At 44.7% G+C, this 19,076-nt stretch overlaps 1 long non-coding RNA gene across 1 annotated transcript in view; it reads left to right on the forward strand.

Moving 5' to 3' along the window:
* Positions 1–18,188, forward strand: part of LOC135423824 (uncharacterized) — a 276,468-nt gene extending 258,280 nt beyond the window's left edge. Inside the window, exons 4-7 of the long non-coding RNA XR_010434971.1 lie at positions 4,321–4,447; positions 7,298–7,343; positions 8,828–8,951; positions 17,881–18,188. This is a non-coding gene — a long non-coding RNA (uncharacterized LOC135423824). The remainder of the gene's footprint in view (positions 1–4,320; positions 4,448–7,297; positions 7,344–8,827; positions 8,952–17,880) is intronic.
* The last annotated feature ends 888 nt before the right edge of the window (positions 18,189–19,076 follow it).

The following is a 19,076-nucleotide window of genomic DNA, read 5'->3' on the forward strand; positions in this document are numbered from 1 at the left end:
CTGTGCTTCCCACAAAGCACATGGAGTTAATGGAATAAATGTTAATGGAGTTAATGGAACAATACCTTATGATAAGCACAACACGGACACAAGAGTTGACACTTGCAGTCCATACCTGGCTTTTCACTTCATTGCCTTTGTCATGTATTGATCGTTCTGTGCACATGTAAAATGAGGAGAGGTCGCAGCAGGTACCACCTTTCTGTACAACTGGAGAGAAAGGGGAAAGGAGAGTCTAGGGACAGGTTGATACAAGTGGGTGAGGCTTCCAGGGATGAGGAGGTGGCTTGTCTAACCAATTCCTTCCTCTCTACTTAGTTACTGTTGCCATCAATGTGAAGACTCAACAGCTGCAATACATATTTGATTTTGTGAGTGGGACTCAAGTAGACAGAAAATCAAATTGGAGCCAAGAACTAGCCTGAAGGCAGGCACATCCTAATGCAAAAACTTTTTTAAAAGGGATTTGAGCATTCCCTGTGGCACAGCTCCCCTGTCCCACTGCTGCTGATGCAGCATGGACTGGTTTCCCCCAATTTCCAGAAGACCAAAGAAATTAAATACTCTTCTGTCAAAACCAAACTGCCTCTGGGCAGCAGATGAGGAGGGTTTGTGAGCTCTCTGTCTTGTATTGGTTTTACTTTTTTTTCCTTTTCCATCCTGTATTTGCTCTTTAAGAAATTGTCATTGGGGAGGGAGGGGGGAAGGCAAACAAAAGTTGACTTTTGCGAAGCGGCTGAGACTTGGCAGTTGTGTGGAGGTCACGGTGCTCAGTCAGTGTCAGCCTCCATTCCCCAGAGTTGTATCCTGTAATGTATTTATTTATCATTACAGACGGCCAAAATTTCCCCCCGCTCTCAGTTTGTTGTGTCCAAGGCCGCGGGTTCCGACAGGGATCAGCAGCACTCCCGCGGTGATGGAGCAGCTCGTCAAAAGCTGAATTAGATGTTAAATCTTTCTGAAGTGGGGAGGAGGTGGAAGGAGGGGAATCACATTGTGCTAAGAATTTATCATGTGTTGTTTCCTGTGAGATAATGTACAGGGGAAGATTTGTTACGGTGCAAGTTTCAAACTGCTGTTTCAGGGCTACAGTGTCTGCCAAGCTTATGATGTATTTGATCTTTTCTGAAAGTCCTTCTTTTCCTTTTCTACCTTTTGTTAAGCTGTCTGTCTTCCAGGTAGGTAAATAGTTAAAATGCTCCATCTGCTGAAATATGTAAATGTAAGCACCTAAATTTGCATGGATAAGAGGAATAAGAAGAAATCTGCTAGATGAGTGTGAGACCCAGTGAGGCTCCAGCTCCCGGACAGAAGGTTGGATGCTCAAGTTGTCCCTTAGCTTTGTGGTTGGATATGTTAGACAAGTTGTGAAGGTGTGCCTTTCTGCAGAAACTCCTGAATTTTGGGATAGACCTTGAAGAAAACAAGGCCTTGCTTTGCAAAGGTGCTGCACGTGGCCAGCATTACAGAAAGCCCAAAGAAGCAACAGTCTGATGGTGCTTCTCAAAACATTTGTTGAATCATTTTGCATCAGTCAGCATCTCTTCCAGTGCAGGTCCTTCTCTCTACCTTGTAAAATGGTGGAAATACTCTGTGTTCTTTTGCTCTTTCATCACACTCCTTTTATCCTCAGGCAGAAGTAGAGATGAGTCTCATTTATGCTTCCTGATATAACTGTGGTTGTTATCTGCAGTCACTGAAAGGGCAGCTCAGGTACCTTATTAATGGACTGTAAAATACACCCCTTTTAATCTAAATGGAGAAGGGGTAAGTGTCAGATTTTTCTCTCTGAATAAATATGTTGGCATAAGAATCTTTGGGGTAAAAGTTTTTCTCCAATTCCTCAATAAAACGTCAAGTGCAATGATAGATGAACTGGCAGTCCTGAAGTTTACTCAATATTGTTTTGTTCTCAGTATCTAGGTCAAGATATTTCTGCTTTGCTTGGATCAGACAAAGTTTCCACAGATCTTAAATAACACTGTTAATATTATAAGTGCTTTGGTTATCAGGCAGGAAGGAAGCTTATTGATCAGCAGGGTAAGCACTGTGTGCATGTGAGCCACCTTTTCCTGCCTGGCTGTAATGAATCTGAAATCCAGAGGCAGGCATGTCCCCTGTGCTGAGGGTGGGAAGGGAGCTGGTAACACACCTTCCTCCCTGCCTCAGTTGCTTCAGTGGTCTCTATCAGAGGCACCTGCACAACCTTTAACATAATTTTCCCACAAAGCAATCCTGGAAGTTTGTGCTTCTGTGTCCTTTGCACAGGAGACAGTGAGGTGCAGGGAGAAGTCAAAAATTCACCTGCTGTTGAATGAATTTGGCCCTGACTTTGGACTTGACCCCAATCTATGTACTGCCAAAGTGCTGGTTTGTCCTTTGGGCTGGGTGAACTTGTCAGATGTGGGTTCCCACCTGAGTGTCCTTAGAGGAAAAAGCCATGGCTGTTTCGAGCCCCTGAGCTCAGGAAACATGAGCAGATATCAAATGTGTCATAAGTCAACAATGACTTTGGCACTGCAACCCCTCACTTCATCCAGGGTTTGGGACCTCAATCAGCTGCTCAGGTGGTTTGATTTGGGTAAAAGTGACTTAGAGGTTAAATCCAGGAAAAAAAATGTTCTGACTTTTCTAGGCTGTCCTAAAAAGAGCTTTTGTCCATCATTCTTTTTGCAGGTTTGTGATGTTGCCAAAGAAATCCAAGGTAACCTGTCTTTGCTGTATGTACATTGTGACATTGTCTCTCTTAAGAACAGCTCCTGGTTTTCACATTGTTATTTACAGAAAACAGCTCACAGGGCAATAGCAGGAGCCCTGAGTGATCATCCTTCGTGGGATGAAAGATAAAATCATGTTGTTTCCTCTGCCCATTCACTGAGTGAGAGTTGGACCCTTTCTGTGAAATAGGGAGGCTTTGACAAGAGGAGAGGAGAAGAGCAGGTAGCCAGGGAATTAGAGCATCGTTCTGGGACGTGGGAGATGCTTATTTGAACCTCTCTGATTGGGAAGTGGAGCTTCTGCAGGAGTACAGGACCTGCTGAGCAATCCAGTGAAGCAGCAGTGGCATTTATGTGGCATGGCTTGGCCTGACAGGAGGCCCTGGGGTGGGCTCTGGGAGGAACATGCCCCTCCTGGGAGTGCTTGGCACTCACCTGCAGCTCCTGCAAGGGACTGAGGGACAGGAAAACCTGTTTTGTGGGGTCCCAGCAGATCAAGTGGTGACATGCCCAGACACTGAGCTGCACAGGGAGCACTGCTGCTGGAACAAGGATGCAGAAAGAGTTGGGAATTAGACACATCCCCTGCTCAGTGAAGGTGGCCACAGGGCAAGTTGTGCAGAGTGGTTGAGCTGCTCCAGCAGTTCACTCTGGCCAAAAGAGTTCATCCTTTGCTGAGAGTCAGGCTGGACAGAAGGGACAGCTCTTCCTTCAGCCTGTCTCCTACTGGCACTTGTTGCACAAGAGAAAGCTCAGCTCAATATTTTAAGAGGAACCCTTTCCTTTGCCAGCTTCTAGTGAAAAAACATGAAACTGGTGGGGTTTGTTTGCATAGAAGGTTTGGAAAGTGTCACCTACAGCCTGTCAGAGAGTGACAACCTCTTGGAATCTTTTTTATTGGCACTTCCTTTCTGCAGCATTCAAAGAGAGCAAAGAGCTGATCCACTGTGACTTTCATGTTTACTTTGGAAAGGATGTTTCTCCAAGAGAACTGGGATTGTCTCTGGAGAGACCAAGCTGTCACTGACTTGTGCATTCTGACTGTAGGAGGAGAAAGGCCAATTTTATGAAGCTGTGTCTCCCCACATGTGCTGCTCCCAGCCTGAGGGGAGGCTGACAGGGAGCAGGGTGCTGGGGAACAGGGAGTGGTGCTCTTGGCTGGTGCCAGCAGCAGAAAGACAGAGCCTGGTCTTCAGGGACCATCTACCTTGTGGTAGAAAATCCTAATGGATTTGTTTTAATTTAGGCCTGGAAGTCAATAGGTTGGCTTTCTCTTCCCTCTTCTGTTTTTGGGATCATAAATTTGTTATTTTTTGACCATGAAAGGAGGAACTGGTTGAATGAGAAACTCCTTTATAATGTGCAAGAGTGGCAGAAGGCCCTGGGCAGGCTGGGGACGGGGCAGGGTTGGAGGAACACGGGCAGGGTGGGACTCTGGGAGGGTGTCCATGTGCACGGGGGGGTTCTCCCCATCAGCAGCTAACGCTGGGGCTCCAGGGCTGGGCTGTGTCTGTGGGCTTGTGGGGGAGGCTCAAAGAGATTCTTGGCATAAAATCTTGGGTCTTGGATCCTCTTTGCTTAATGGATTGCTCTGTCTCCCCAGTGACACCACTGCAGCTGCAAGCCACAGAGGCACTTTGGCTGAAGTCCTCGTGGTTTAAAGGAGAGAACAGTGGATAGATCTCCTCAGCAGGAGCAGGACTGAATGATCCCTGTCCACTCCAGCCTGGGTGAGTCCCAGTTCTGCTCACCTGAGGGACACATCTCCCCATGTCCCAGGCTCTGGAGAAGAGAGAATTAGTATGTGCAAAGTTTTCAGTTTATAGAGAAAGATTTGAGGTCTCTGCCCAGGAGGCTTTTTTGTACCTTCTTTGGCTTTTGGAAGTTACAAAAAGTTTGTTTTTGTCTGAGTTGGCCTGTTTCTTTAATATAAGGCAAAGGTGGCTAGAATCCTGCATAGACACTTTTTAATATTTCGTATAAACCTAAACAAATACATTAAATAAAGGTCCTTTCACCTCCAGCTTGATGGTTCAAATCCAATCGTGCTTGGGAACAGAACTGTTCAAGCAGTAAAAATAAAACATCTCCTGATTTATGAATAGGAGTGTCAAGCTTTGACTTGTTCTGATTACTGGCATCACATTATTTGTGAACGTTCAGACAACTGCCAGAAATTCATGGAACACGTTTGTGAATCCCCAAAGTTTCATAAACTTCAGCCTGAGCAGTTATTTGCTTTCTGGTGAAGAAGTGGGCTGGCTGAAGCAGTCTGACAAGACCAGCTCACTAATGCTCAGGTCCCACAGTAACAATAATGAGTGCAAAGGCTCTTGTTTCTCTTGCACAGCAGAAGGTGGCAATTCTGCCCCAGTGCACACCAGACAATTGCCATGTGCTCTCGGGAGCTGTTGCTGCTGGTTGAGGAAGCCAAGGAAGAAGGGATCCAGCTTGACTTTCAAATCTTGCATTGTTTGCTGGGCCAGCTGTTGGAAAAAAATCTGTTATTTGCTTCAAGGCTGAATTGTTCTATTGGAGAAACCATGGCCAAGTAACACCAGGTTGTGGAGAACAGGAGGAGGGGGAAGTGGGGCTGTGGTTCAGAGCCCTGCACAAGGCAGGACACAGAGCTGTTCCCACACAAGTGGATCAGCCACTCTGTGTGTTTGTACCAGTGTCCGAGTGCCCTGAAAAGCACAGGGATTTGGCAAATCCATGTGGATTCCACACCAGGAGTAGAGGTGCCACAACTAGAACCTAAAGTCAAAGCATTTCTGTGCTGAGATGACTCTCTCCCTGCCAGACTCTGCCATTCCAGTGGAAGGTGTCCCTGCCCACAGCAGGGAGATTGGAATTAGATGATCTTTAAGGTCCAACCCAAACCATTCTATGATTCACTTATTTTTTGGGCATCCAAAAGCAATTGGTGAATCCCAGGCTATGGGAATCTTGCTCAAAGCAATGTCAGTGGCTTACAGTGTGTCAGAGCTACTCTGGGACTAATTGCACATTATGTTTTGAGCATTTTTTTAATGTTCTTTTCCTTTTTCTATATTTTCTCACTGCTTTTTCTCCATCTGCAGACAGTAAAATTTAGAAAAGGTTATTATAGCTGGTTTGTCACAATATATAGCACCTGCATGGAGAAGTGGCAGGGTAGGAATAACATGGCATGGTTAGCTTCTGCTCTCACTTTGCAGATGTGCAACTTTAAAATGTTACTTGTAATTTCTGTTGGTGTTACAAATAATAGATCAGGTCCACAATTTATTTGCTGAAGGTTCCAACAGATGTGGTGTAATTAACAGACTGTAATCATTAGGTTTTGGAGAGAGGGTGACACATCAATTTTTTAACTGTTTTTTCCACTTAGAAATACATCCAAGTAGTGCTGCCTCCAGAGGGATGTGCACATGGATGGATGTACTTTGTGCATGCCATTTTATACACACTCCCACTTTGCTTTCCAAGCATTAACATGTGTAAATCCCTTTGGCACGTGCAGATATGTGCAAGTGGGTTGTGCATCATAGCATTTATTTGCATGTGGAAGAAAGCACATGTGGAATTGTGTGCACTGGGAGGAAAGCACATGTGGAATTGTGTGCACTGGGTTACACTTGCACTGAAGGATTTTGAATGTTTGACCTTAGGTGGTGTCTCTTCATCTGCAACTCAGTGATTCAGTTCCTTTTGCCTTAAAAATAAAGGCAGGATGAGTTTGGGTGGAGCAATAGTGATATTATTTTAGGAAATAAACCTTTGAGGTGTGTTGCTCAGTTACACCTCCTTTAATATAGTAACATGAAAACCACAGAGATGGAGAAACCAGTTTTGGTGGGTGCATAGAGGTGCAGCTCAGGGGTGCAGGTGTTGAGCTGATACCCAAGTCTGCAGGGAGCACAACCCAGGGGTCCTTCCTCCCCACACAGATAACCCTGGGGCTGCAGCACAACACCACAAGCTCTCTGTTATGGGTCCCATCTGTTCCACAGACTCGTCCAACCAGTTGAGTTTTGCTCTCAGTGTCTTCAAGCAGGAGGGGCCTGTGGTGCTGTGATGCCCATTCCCAGAGTGATGTAGGAGGGAATCTCCTGCAGGTGGTTCAGGTTAGGAGTTGTAATGAGCTTCTGAGAATGTTAATGCATGTGTTTGAGTTTTGAGGGTGGTTGAAATAGGGGGAAAAAAGGTCTGGAGAGAGCTGCTTTTCCTTCACCTTTTGGGAGGGTTCTCAGGATTTTGTCCAGTAGCTCCTAATTTCTGCCACTAAGCTCTCTTGGTGCACAGCAGTAAGGGTCATGGCAATACCTGAAAGCATTGCCCTGAAATGGCATTAAAACCTAAGAAATGTCACTGGGGAAGCAGGTGAGAGCCTTGTGGCAATCTATTGGGTTATCTACCTCTATACAGCTGCCATTGATTATTTAAATGCTTTTTTTAAATTATAAGTGGATGAGAGTACCCCTCTCATGGTACCCACATGGATTGTTTTCTTCTTCTTTAGGAGAAATTGGCTTTTTCACTTTGTGTCTTTTAGAGGCTCTGATTCAGGTTTCCTACTGTTCTATCCCTTTCTTTAGGGACAGTGCAGGAGGCAGGAATCTGAACTGCCTGATGCTTGAGAAGGTGAGTAATGACTTGGAGAAGACCTCGTGCGTATCTTTTGATCTTTGGGCTTCAGACACCCCTTCACCCATAATTAACTCATGTGTTGACTGATCACCTGAGTGATCAAGGGAGACTCAGCATGTCAGGGGAAACCAGGAAACTATTACTCTATGGCAAAACAGCAATCAAGCCAACTCGTCTGTGATACAAATCAGATCCCTGCAAGAGCAAGTCACGTAATGGCAAACTGTGCTGGAGATGGATGAGATCCTAAATCATTATCTTCAATAGCATCAATTATGTTTACAGGGTAAGCCCATGGTATCTTCATGGCAAGCACTACATCCAGATAACAGCAGCAGCAGCAACAACAGAAATTAAAATTACAGCCTGAATTTGGGGAGGGGCAGTGCACTAGACACAACTGGCCAATAAATCAAGACCATCTGTGGGTGAGATGGAGGGGAATGGTAATGGTTATCATGCTGTTGTATAAAATGCACATCTTAGGGTATATAGATCATTTAAAATATATATGAATTTGAAATCAGCCAAAAGATATGTCAGGCATTTTTCTTTGTAGAATTATGGTATGTTTTTAAAGCCTAAGTGCTTTTCAGTACAAATTTTAGCATGTTTTGCATTCAAATGGAACATCTACTATACGTGTGAAGCCCTTGCACACACTGACTGTAAAAGTGGAGGGAATCATTGGATTTATAGGTTCTTTTGCACATTCTGTCAAAGTCAGCCCTTCTGCCTAATGGAGCCAAGGAACAGGAAAGGCTTTCATTGCACAACTTTGCATAAGAGAGATGGTGTTTGCTGTCTGACACATCACAACCTGTAAACAAAGACTCAAAACAAGTCTGCATTAAAAGAAGGAACCTCAGCTGGGAAGGGATTACATTAATAACAATTTCTGTAATGTCTTTATCAGCATTTCTGTGGCCAGTTTGTGATAATAAACAGGCAAAAAAAAAAGCTCTTGTTTGAGATGGAAGTAAATTCCAGGCTGATATGAGTGATGTACCTCATAACCAGTTATAATTAGAAGGGAGGCTTCTTACAGCTCTGTTCCTCTATAAATCACAGCAGATATTACCCCAACTTGTACAACAACTATGAAATATGCTATGAAATGTGAAATGCATGAAATAGGTTCTTTTGTTGCAATTTCATTCTCAGAAAAGCTCTAATTTGACACAAGCTTATGCCCTTTTTTGACAGGTTTCTTAAAAATAAGACCCCAATTCCCTATTAAAATTTCCATTTAATAAAGTCTTTTTTTTGATTTGGTTTTTTTTTATAATCACAGTTTGTGCAAACTGAAAGCATTGCATATTTGGGTACACAGAATCCCTGGAAGAGCTGATCGAAAAAACTCAAGCCAACCTTGTCTACAGCAGAAGCTTCATCTCAAACAAAATTTTACACTGAAGAAGCCAGAAATACAGTATAGTAACTAAATAGATGTGTATTTTCCTTTCCTCTTCTGACAGAGTCATCTTTGAGCTGGCCTGCTGCCCACCTGCTTTATTCCAGATGTGGCCATGGAAAGTCCCTAAGGAAAGCAACCACAGGGAAGAAAGTCTTGCTGGCTTAATACCTAAAAACAAAAGCAAAGTAAGATTCCTTGAGTCTTTTTCTTATATTGATGTCTAAGTTTTTGTCCTATGAATTTTATTATATTTTTAATAGAAGATGAATGAGTTTATGTCAGAAGTGTGTTCTCTGGAAACAGAAGAGCCATCCAGGACTGTTGGTATGGCAGGGCTGTAGCTGCCTCTATGGATCCTAATTTAAAGCTGTAATTGCAGATAAAAACATAATTATATCCCCCAGCCACCTTAACTGAAAGGATTGATTCACAAGAGCAAAGCATGATAAGAACTTCTCTATGGGCCAAGTGCTCATGGACATTTGAACCCCCTCGTTTGGGCATGGCCTGGATTTGTTCTTGTGTGGAAGAACATCATGGGCACTGGGGAGACTTAGAAAACAACCATGGTTCCCCTTCTCTCAGAGCAGGTTTTTTGAATGAATGTGTTTAGAGGACCTGAGGAGGAACAGAAGTAGAAGATTGTAGTTCCTCCTTGAATCTGCCCATATTACAGGATATTAAATGTACAGCATGTTAAATACGCCCAAGGTCTTTTATTGTGAGTGATCCTCAGAGAAGATGCAAACCCCACTTTTCCTTAAAGGAAATTGGTGGAGGCTGAAGATCCTGAACCCCCCTTTCAGAACAGGGCCCTGGAACAGAAGGGGGGGCACTCCCTGTCCTGGCATTCTCTCAGCCCACCGGAACAGGGGTATCTCATCACAGCTAGGGAGGGGAACACCCAGGGCCTTCAAGGTACCAAAACACTTTCAGGGGTCTCAGCCCAAGAGATTAGCTCTTCTTTAGCAACCCAGATTATTTTATCTTCAGAGCCAAATAACTCTACTTATGGTGCAGTCTAACAAACCAGTCATGTCTGCTTAATGTTCTCAGCTTGGAGGAGTAAATCTGTAGGGCAAGAAATATTTTTATAAGTCTGAGATTAAGAGCAATGGGGGGGAAGGCTTACACTATGATTGGCTGTAAAAAGAGTGAGATGTCATTACTTGAGGGAGGGTTCAAATATGAGGGACAAACTTAGCTGCTTTAAAAATAAATTAGTATTTTTAAAGAATTAGACAGAACTCTTGTTTATTAGATGAAATTATCAATTGTTTTGTCTTCCAGAGGTAAACAAAGAGCTGAGGGAGTTTCAATCACTCACTCAGTCTTATGACCTTATGGTCACTGTCCAAAATACCAGCAGTAATGTTCCATGCTGGAGAACTAAGGAGAAGAAAAGCAGATACTCAGCAGGGTTAGCCCAGTGTCCTTCCAAGTAATCCCTTATTTTTCCAAAACATTTCCATATGGGGAGCTCTGTCACTGAGCAGAAGCACTGAAAACAGTGTGGTCAGTGCTTTGTGTGGATGCTGATATTGGCTGTTGAACACCCAGAACAGCTGACAGGCTGCAGGGCTGCCCTGTTGGCTGAATGGAGAACTGATGCCTGGGGCTGAAATGTGATTTGTAACATAAACTCCAACCAGCAAACGGGCATCACCATCTGGGAGGGAAGCAGGGAGCTTGGATTAGCTCCTCTGGTGAAGATGAGTACCCAGGCAGAGTCTGAAGAACTGTTGCAGATATGAAACTCTTGCCCTGAACTTGGTGGAAAATTGGTTCAAAACACAAATTTGCAGGATATACTTATTTATGCAGTGGGCTTGAGATGTAACCCTGAATCTAAATCTATTTTTGCTGGGCAAAGTTGGGATCTGGCTCTCTGCTGACCCTGGAAGCCTAGCTACAGTTCACCAATCCTAGAAAGCAGAGGGACTTACTCTTAAGAAAAATACTTTCTTTTTTTTGTGTGTGTTTGTTTTTTTCCTTTTCTTTCCTTTCCCCTTTGTTTAGTTTATTTTTTATTTTCTTAAAGGGAAAATTTGTTGCAATAACAGGAAGCCATCCCGCTCTCTCTGGTTACAGCTGAGTGACACTACACGGGCAGCAGAATATGTACAAATTAAACTGTAACAACGTCCCGGGGAGAGGCACAGCAACAGCATAAAAATTATCCACAGTGCAATATGACTAATGTTGTGTGAAATGCATTCACTGGCAAAATGATGTCGAGGTGTATCTTAAGGAGTTATGCTGCTGGAGATAATGGTTGTGGAGGGGAGCTGAAGGAAGGGCAGGCGAGTGAAGGACGAAAGGTTGCAGCGAGGGCAGCCTGGCTGGGAGAGGGCTGGGGCAGGTGAGGGTGAGCAGGAAAGATGAGCTCCTCTGGAACACAGAACCCTGTGCTGAGCGCTCAGTGGCACCTTTCCCTCTCACAGCCTGCTGTGGAGGTGTGCTGCTCTTCCAGGCACGCTCATGTGTTTCTGTGCTCCTTCTCACCTCCTTTTATATGGGCTTTTTGCAAACATTTATCCAGAAACACAAGCTGCACATGTGGTAGATATTCTCTAGCTCCGTTACTTATAGAAATGTCTTTTTTCCCCCTCTTTCTAGGTACAAAAGAAAAACAAAAATCCCAAAGAGAAGGGACTGATTTTTTATTAGCACATCTAAAATGAAGAAATCAGCTCAAATTTAGAGAGAGGATGGCTAGAGTAAACAGTTCATTAAGGTGCACTCACAAGTTTTCATCTCATTCCTTAATCTGGGAGTCTTTTTGAAGTAAGTACATGTTTTGCCTGAATAAGGAACTTGGGTATTGGTAAATTAATTTGATTTTCCTCTCCATTAAACACAGATTTAGGAAAAATACGTGTAGTGACCCATTGTAGCATCATGCTTATCCACAGATGTTTATCTAGCACATGAACGTTTTATTTTCAAAGGAATTTAGGGATTACCCAAGCAAGTCTTTTCTTTAAAAGCCAAGTTCCATTTTCCAGAACAGCTGAGGTGAGCTCCCAGCTCACTGAGTATCTCTTACAAACCTAAGTACTTTTTAAATCAGAGCACTGGTCAGCAAAGTGGACTTGGCTGAAATAAAACCATTCCCTGGGCAGTGTGTTGCTGGAGTGCAGGGCCTGGTCTCTGGTGCAGTCACAGCCTCTCAAATTACCAGAAAAACAGTGTTTTGATGGTGTTTTTGATTATTTGCTGCCTGGTTGGTTACAAAGAAGCACCTTAGGCTGAAATCATGCAAAGGTTGTTCTTTCTGATGTGTGGGAGCCACGTTAGCCAGTTTTGCTTCTCATTTATTGATATGTACAAGGATGGGAGGTAGACCCAGCCAAAAATGCTGGGATCCAACTATTTTCAAAGCCCTCAGATATCCAGAGGGGGGAGTTCATTTGTCTCCTCCTGAAGATAGTGGGTCCCCATGGAACACTTCAGTGGAAGGCAAAGCTCTCCAGAGATGTGGGGTGTGCTGGACTCAGGGTTTCTGTTCTGCTTCAAAGGCAAAGGAGGAGGGAGTGATGTGATAAAATCAGTGTTTTCAGCCCTAAATCTAACTTGGATCTGGGGGTTCTTTGTGAACCTTATAAAGCTTTTTCTGCAGCCAACCACCTCCACTCAGCACTGAGCACGTGCCAGGAATTCCCCAGCAAAGGAAGCTGCCAGAACTCATGGAGTTGGGATAACTCTCTGCTATCAAACCCATAAAACCCCCAGTGCAGGCAGGGCTGTGGTGTGGCCAAAGGGGAACATCCTCAGCCTGCAGCCCCTGCTCAGGGATTTTGCACCCTCTCTGTGCTGCAGTTTCATGCTTTTCCAGGGCTGTGCTGGCTCTGTGCAGCAGGATTTCTGTGTGCCCTGTTCCTCTGGGAGATAAACCCGAGCCATGGACTCTGGGGGCAGGAAAGCACGTTCTGGCTCTGCCAGAGTGTGTGCAGTGATACAGCAAGCTCAGCACTGGGAAGGGGGAGAGGCACTCTGGGGCCTGGGCTGCTTTAGAGCTCAGCTGATTCTCTTCTTTCCCTCTTCCGTATCCCCTTAATAGCTTGACAGGAGAAATCCAGGGAAGATACAGCCCTGTGATTAACAGTGCTGGGGGCTGGGGAGGGATGACAGGGAAGTGCAGCGTGGCTACCAGCCAACTTCCAGCAAGAAACAGAATATCTGGCTTCCTCTAATCTCCAGAGGAAAATTAAGTTACAAAAACCTTTAGTGGAAACTTTGCATACGTTCAGTGCCATTGCCATGCCTGACAGGGAAAAAAAACCCTGATGTATTATTTAGTTTATAGTGATACAATTAAAGGCATAAGCTTTCCCACCAGGAATGAAGGGGAAGAAATCCTCTTGAAAACTGAAGGCAAACCCCCTTTAAACTCCTTGAATGTTTTGTGCTGTCAGAGCTCTTGAGAAATTCTCCTTTCTGTGTCAATGGGTGGTTGTGTGAATTGTACTTGAGAACATCTTCCCCATGAATTTCTGCACTTGCATCCAGAGCCCTTCTCCTTTTCCCAGCCATTTGTGCTGCTTCCCTCAGGAGCACTGCAGGGCAGGAGAGGATGGAGGTGGGCAGGAGGCTCCAAACTCCCCTGGGCAGACACTGCCCCAGGAAAGGCTTTGGCTGCTCATGCTGCCCCTGAGAGCCAAGGCCCTGCTGCTCATCAAACCCATGTGTGACACAGAGGAACTGCCCCCCCTCCTCCCTGTCTGTCATCAGTGGTGATGAAAAATCAGGGAGTTTGATTTAAAAAAAATAGTTTAGGTGTTAAGTGAGCAACAAGTTGGGAACTGTGTGTGAGAGAAAGCACTGATTAAAATTAAATGGCCTCCTTATTGACAGGTACATCTAAAGCAGTTGGAGCAACCACGATGAAAGGATTACTTACATGTTAGCCAGTTTAGGAGAGGAAAAAAAGAAGCTGGATTGGCTGCTTAGATCCCTGCTTCATTTAATCTTATGGCATGTTGATAGATGTGTGAACTGAGGTATTTTTCATGTCAGAAACACTGAACAAGGGTCTGAAATGGCATCATGTGGCTCAGCACCAAGCATTCCCCTGCCTGGCTGTGCTGTCCTCTTGCTGGTTGCTCAGGCTGGTAGGAATATGGCTCTGTTTGCTCTGAGAGGAGAAAGTACAGTTGCATTTTGCAGTATTTCCCTCTACCTGGTTGCTCCCAACCTTCCTCATGTGATTCCTTCACCAGCCTCACCTGAAGGGAACATTTTCCATGCAGATGAATGTCAGAGCCACGTCTACATGCCATTTCCCCTCTGAGCACTTTATTTCTCTTCAGCCTCAGGGACCTCAACCCCAGGCAAAACTCCATGTGGGGCTGAAATTGTACCCTGGCCACAGGAGAGGGATGTGTTTGTGTAAGTGGGCACACACAAAAGCAGATGTGTGCCGTCCAGAATAAAGGAGGCTATTCAGAAGGTCACAAAAAGGACAATTTATGGCCAGTTTCAGCAATTAGTCAGACCAAAGAAGTGAGGTGGGTCAGTATTAAAACCTCACTGTTTTGTTTACTTTAAAAAAGCAACAGGGAGTTCCAGCTGATGAGCAGAAATACTGAGAGAGGGTAATTAAAGAGAAACAATCTGCAGTGTTTCTCTTCATTTTGTTGTGCTCCCCTTACTCAGTATTGAGAAACAGAGCTGCTGCTTTCTCTGTAGGAGGGTGGTGTGGGGGTGGCTGTGTGGGCACTTCTGCAGCAGGAATTCACTACTCCCTTCCTGCCAGGCTTCTGCACCTTGCAGTGAATGAAGGTCCTTCCTCCAGAAGTGCACCCAGCAGAGCTCCTGGGTCTCAGGCTATAGGGCCATCCTCTCCTATGACTGTTTTTATTGTGCTAATGGGGGAAAAAATTCCCTTGAAAGATTGATAGCTTCTAAAATACCCCCCAGCCCAAAACTTCAACTAAGTTAAACCTCGTGCAGGACCCCCGCCCCACAGTTAACCACCTTATGTTAGTATAAATATCCTGTTCCATTTGAACTATTTTGTGTTTTATTCAGGTCCCAGTTCTCCTGCTGCCAACACTTGATTTTATGCCACAGTCTCATGAGTAGGAATTTCACAGATGTTTTTACAGACTCCTGAGCAACCCAAAGCTTTGTGCTATGTGGGACCCTTTAAAGTGCAGGTTGGAGGTGCACAGTAAGAAGGTAAATTTTCCATGACTTTTTGCTTTACCTTTTAAGAGGTCCATGGGCAGCCTCTTCTGCCTTGTGCATCATGGGGGTGCCTGGGGAAGCTGATGGATGATCTCCTGTGTGGGGATAAGAGTGAGAGATGGAAAGTGCAGTGGAATGGCTGGGCATTACTTAATGGAAGTGTTTTAATGAAAGAAAAGATATTTAAATACGTGGTTTGATTCACTGCAAATTTGTGGCAGTAGATGGGGCCCTTACTGTAATAAAATTCCCTCGAGTTGGGAAGTCTCTTGGGAGTGGTGTGAATATGCAGATACTGGTGTGACTTCTTAAAGATCAGCTCTGACCTGACTCAGGCACTTTGTTGTTTCCATGTAACTGCCCATGAAAAAAAGCCAACACAAAAAGGTGGAAATCAATGTTCTTAGACTTCTGTGTCCCATCTTTTCATTCCACTCTGTCCTAATGTCTTCTTTTACTGTCTTCCTTTCCAAGAAGCTGCAAAGCCCCTGGCTCCCTGGTCTTGCTGACTGTGGACAGCACCCGTGTGAGATCAGAGACAAGTGAGAGGGGAAACACATCCCTGGAACAGGATGGGGCAGGAGCAGAACCTCACTTTGTGCCACCACGCTGTGCATTCAACATTTCCCTCCTGCAAACACATTTCCTGGCAGTGCTGGGCTGGCCTGGAATCCAGACCTGGTCTGCTCGAGGCAGAGCCATTATCCTAAAGTGCTTTTATTGATCTGTTGACTTTCTGTCTCCCTCCTTCTCTTCCTCTCTTCACCCTGCCAGCCTCCTGAAGACTCATATCTTGTCTCATACAACCAAGGTATTTTAAGGGGAGAACAATGATTTCGAAGCCAGATTAGACAAATTATACTTGACCAGTGAAACCAGATATCCCCCGAATGATGTCTGTGGAAGGATTTGTCTACGTTTACAAACAGCCCCTCTTCCTTCTCCTCTTATTTTCCCCCTCTGTGTGTGTCCTGGTGTTCTTCAAACAATCCATGTCAAGGCCTGGTACATCTTCCTTGAGCAGCCTGTTCCCCAGAGGGGCAGTGCCATCCTGTCATGCTTTATTTTTGGTTAAAGAAAGCTATAGTAGTAAATCTATACATGTGCTGTGATATCCAACAGTATTGAAGGTTGAGATTTAAAGAGGGGCCTGGAAGAATTAGTAGTTGATGCCTGTGGAAAGCCCAAAAGAGCTGTGTGCCTTACTGGAAATTTGAGGTGAAACATGTTGGAGTGCAATATATTACAGTGACCTGAGCTGCAAATCCTTTGGAGGTGGAGATAAAGGGAGAAAGATTGATACTGGAGAAAATGTTAACAGTCCTGTGTATTACCAAATACTAAAAAAGGGGTTTGGAAGTTGGTTGATTTGATTTGATTTACTATTTCAGTGTTCATAGTTTCTCAGGTTTCTGGAAAATTGCAATTGCTTCCAAATTACATTGCTCATTAACTAATTGGTTAAGGCACAGGCATTTAGTCAGTGGTCTGAAAAATACACAGGAAAATACTAAACAGTTAAAAAGGCTAAATTTGTTTATAAGAGTGCATTAACTTTTAAAAAATCTAAACTGTGAGGTCTTTCATATGTCTGAATACATCATTATTCATGAATGCAGTATTTGACAGATAAAGAAGTTACCAGTAGTTTATAGTTAGGTGTGCATGTTTATGTATAAATGCTTTATAATGCTAATTTTTTAATGTTGAAACAATATAAGTAAAAACATATTTCAGTAAAAAACCATAAATTCACATTGAACTCTTTTGTTAGGCTGGATGGTGTTTTATCCTGTGAGGAATATGCCCATGAAAGTAGTGTGAGTGTTTTCACTGGGAAATATTAATGAGATTAAGGACAAAAAACTTTTATTCCTTATCCAGCTTATTCATATCACCGTTAGTTTTCTTCTTATGGAATCTCACGGAGAAGAAGATAAATTAATTTGCACTAATGAAAAGGGTTGCCTGTGCAGTACTGAAACCCTGAAGCTTCTGCTGTTGCTCTTGTAAGGCAGGAGGAGAACCAGCTCTGTGGTCTCAGGTGGGCAGCAATCAATGGGCAGGGTCTGCAGGCAACCCACTGGGGAAATGTTCATGGAGAGAATTCAGCCAAGAAATTGGAATATAGTGAAATGGGGAGGGGGAAAAAGAAATCCAAGTCTGCTTCCATATTACTGGGGAAGTGAAAACATGTTGGTGATAAGTTTCCCAGAGCATGGGATGCCAAGTTGTGCACACAGGACAATGGCCCTGGAGTGAGTGGGGGTTCAGGTGAGGAGCAGCAGGTCACAGCTCAGGGCAGAGGACTTTGCTCCTTGTGGGGCTGTGTCAGGAACAGTGAACTGTCCTTTGGAAATCACAGGCAGGGAGAAGGGAATGGGAGTCCTGGGGGGAAGAGAACCTTGAAAGCTCAAGGCTTGGGAAGCACCCCCTGAGTCATTGACTGTCCTGGAGAAACCAGAGCAGCAGCAGAGCTCCTGCTCTGTGAATGTGAATACACATTCACCTCATGCACTGGCTGGAGGGAAGAGCCAGAATTGTCTTCCCTCCCAGACAAAGCTCACAGTGACACTTTCTTGTGGAGAAAGTGTAACTCAGTGTATTCTGAACTAGGCACAAATGTGCATTTCTTTGTCAAAACGTAGAGATTTTGAGGCAGTATGGTTTTGAGAGGGGGTGTGTTTGGCCAGTTCTGTAGAAATCCTGATCAAAGCACTGGCTCAGTCAGTGAGATGCTATTAACAACTGCTGGAAGTAGACTGAGAAGTTTGTTTCTGTTTCAAAACCTAATTGCTCAGTGAAACTTCCTGAGTAAACAGGTTTCAGGGCCAGGAGGGCTCATAACCACGCTTGTCTGGTAAGAGATTGTACAATGATAAAGCTGATGTTATTCTAAAAGGTAAATTTGTCTTTATACAGAGCAAGGTGAATTCGTGGACCTCCCTCCTGCAAGATGCTGTCAGGACAAGCTGGGAAGTTGGATGTCTGAGACAGATCAAGATGATTTTCCAACCACCAGCACGCAAGTAAACACACGATGTAATTTGCAAGCAAGGGAAAGCAAGCCAAAAATCACATTTCAAGATATAAATGATGCTTGAGCAGAATTATGTAAAACTCTGTCTCCTCTGACAGCAGCCCTGAGCATGGACGATGCAGTTGGTGGGGTGGCACTGCCAAGCTTGCACATGCCAAGCATGAGCTCAGGCAGGTGAGCTGGTCTGCTGGGGGAATCCTGTGTGGACAGCAGTCCTCTGCTTGGGGCCTCTGGGGCTTTGCAGGAAAGAACTTTCCTGTGGATTAGAATGCAGTGTTTGGGATGGTCAGTGACACAGGATTGGAGGCTGTCCCAGGGAAGAGGATTCTGAACTGGGAACTGCCTGGCTTTTTATCTGCCAGCCAGGTGAGCCAGGCAGCCCCACACCTGCTCTGTCAGATGGAACACAGAACAAGAGGCAGAAGGAAGGGAAACGTTCTCTACTAATTCAGGGGGAGGAGAGAGGCAGGAGGAGCCCTGTGCACCTTTCAGCTCACACTGACTCGAGCTGCCAGCAGAGCAGTTGGGAGCTGCAAGGTGTGAATCCCACAGGAGCCCACTGTAATTAAGGATCCTGCAAGGTGAAGGGGGGGAGAACACTGCAATAAGTTCATCAGCAGCATCCCCATCAACCCCCTGCCCCTCTTGGACACCCTTTGGAGATCTTCAGCGTGTTCTGGGTTTGTTTCAGGGCCAGGAAGCAATGCTGGCAAATGCAAAGGTGTGAAATGTTGGCCAACCGATCCCAAGCGCCCTAGCACTGCAGGGAGTGTTACTCTAAGTGGATGATGAGCTCAGTTCAGAGGCTGCGAAGTTAAAGCTTATTACCCTCATTAAGAGATGTGTGTAATGTGGTTTCAGGCTTCTGATATGGTAAACTCAACATTTTCCAAGTGTTTTGTTGTTCCGTCTGTTGTGCTTGGAGGGGAATTCAGTTTCTGTTTTGCACTGGGTCGAATTCAGCCCAGAGAAAAGCTTCCTTCACAGAGTTCAGAGTTTGGGATTGCCTCTGTGAAGGCAGAGGCTGAGTGTGGGGCAATGTGTGTCAGAACCAGGAGGAGTTTCCCTCTGAACAGAG

This window comes from Pseudopipra pipra, chromosome 17 (genome assembly GCF_036250125.1).
Source record: "Pseudopipra pipra isolate bDixPip1 chromosome 17, bDixPip1.hap1, whole genome shotgun sequence".
In the NCBI taxonomy this organism is placed as follows: domain Eukaryota; kingdom Metazoa; phylum Chordata; class Aves; order Passeriformes; family Pipridae; genus Pseudopipra; species Pseudopipra pipra.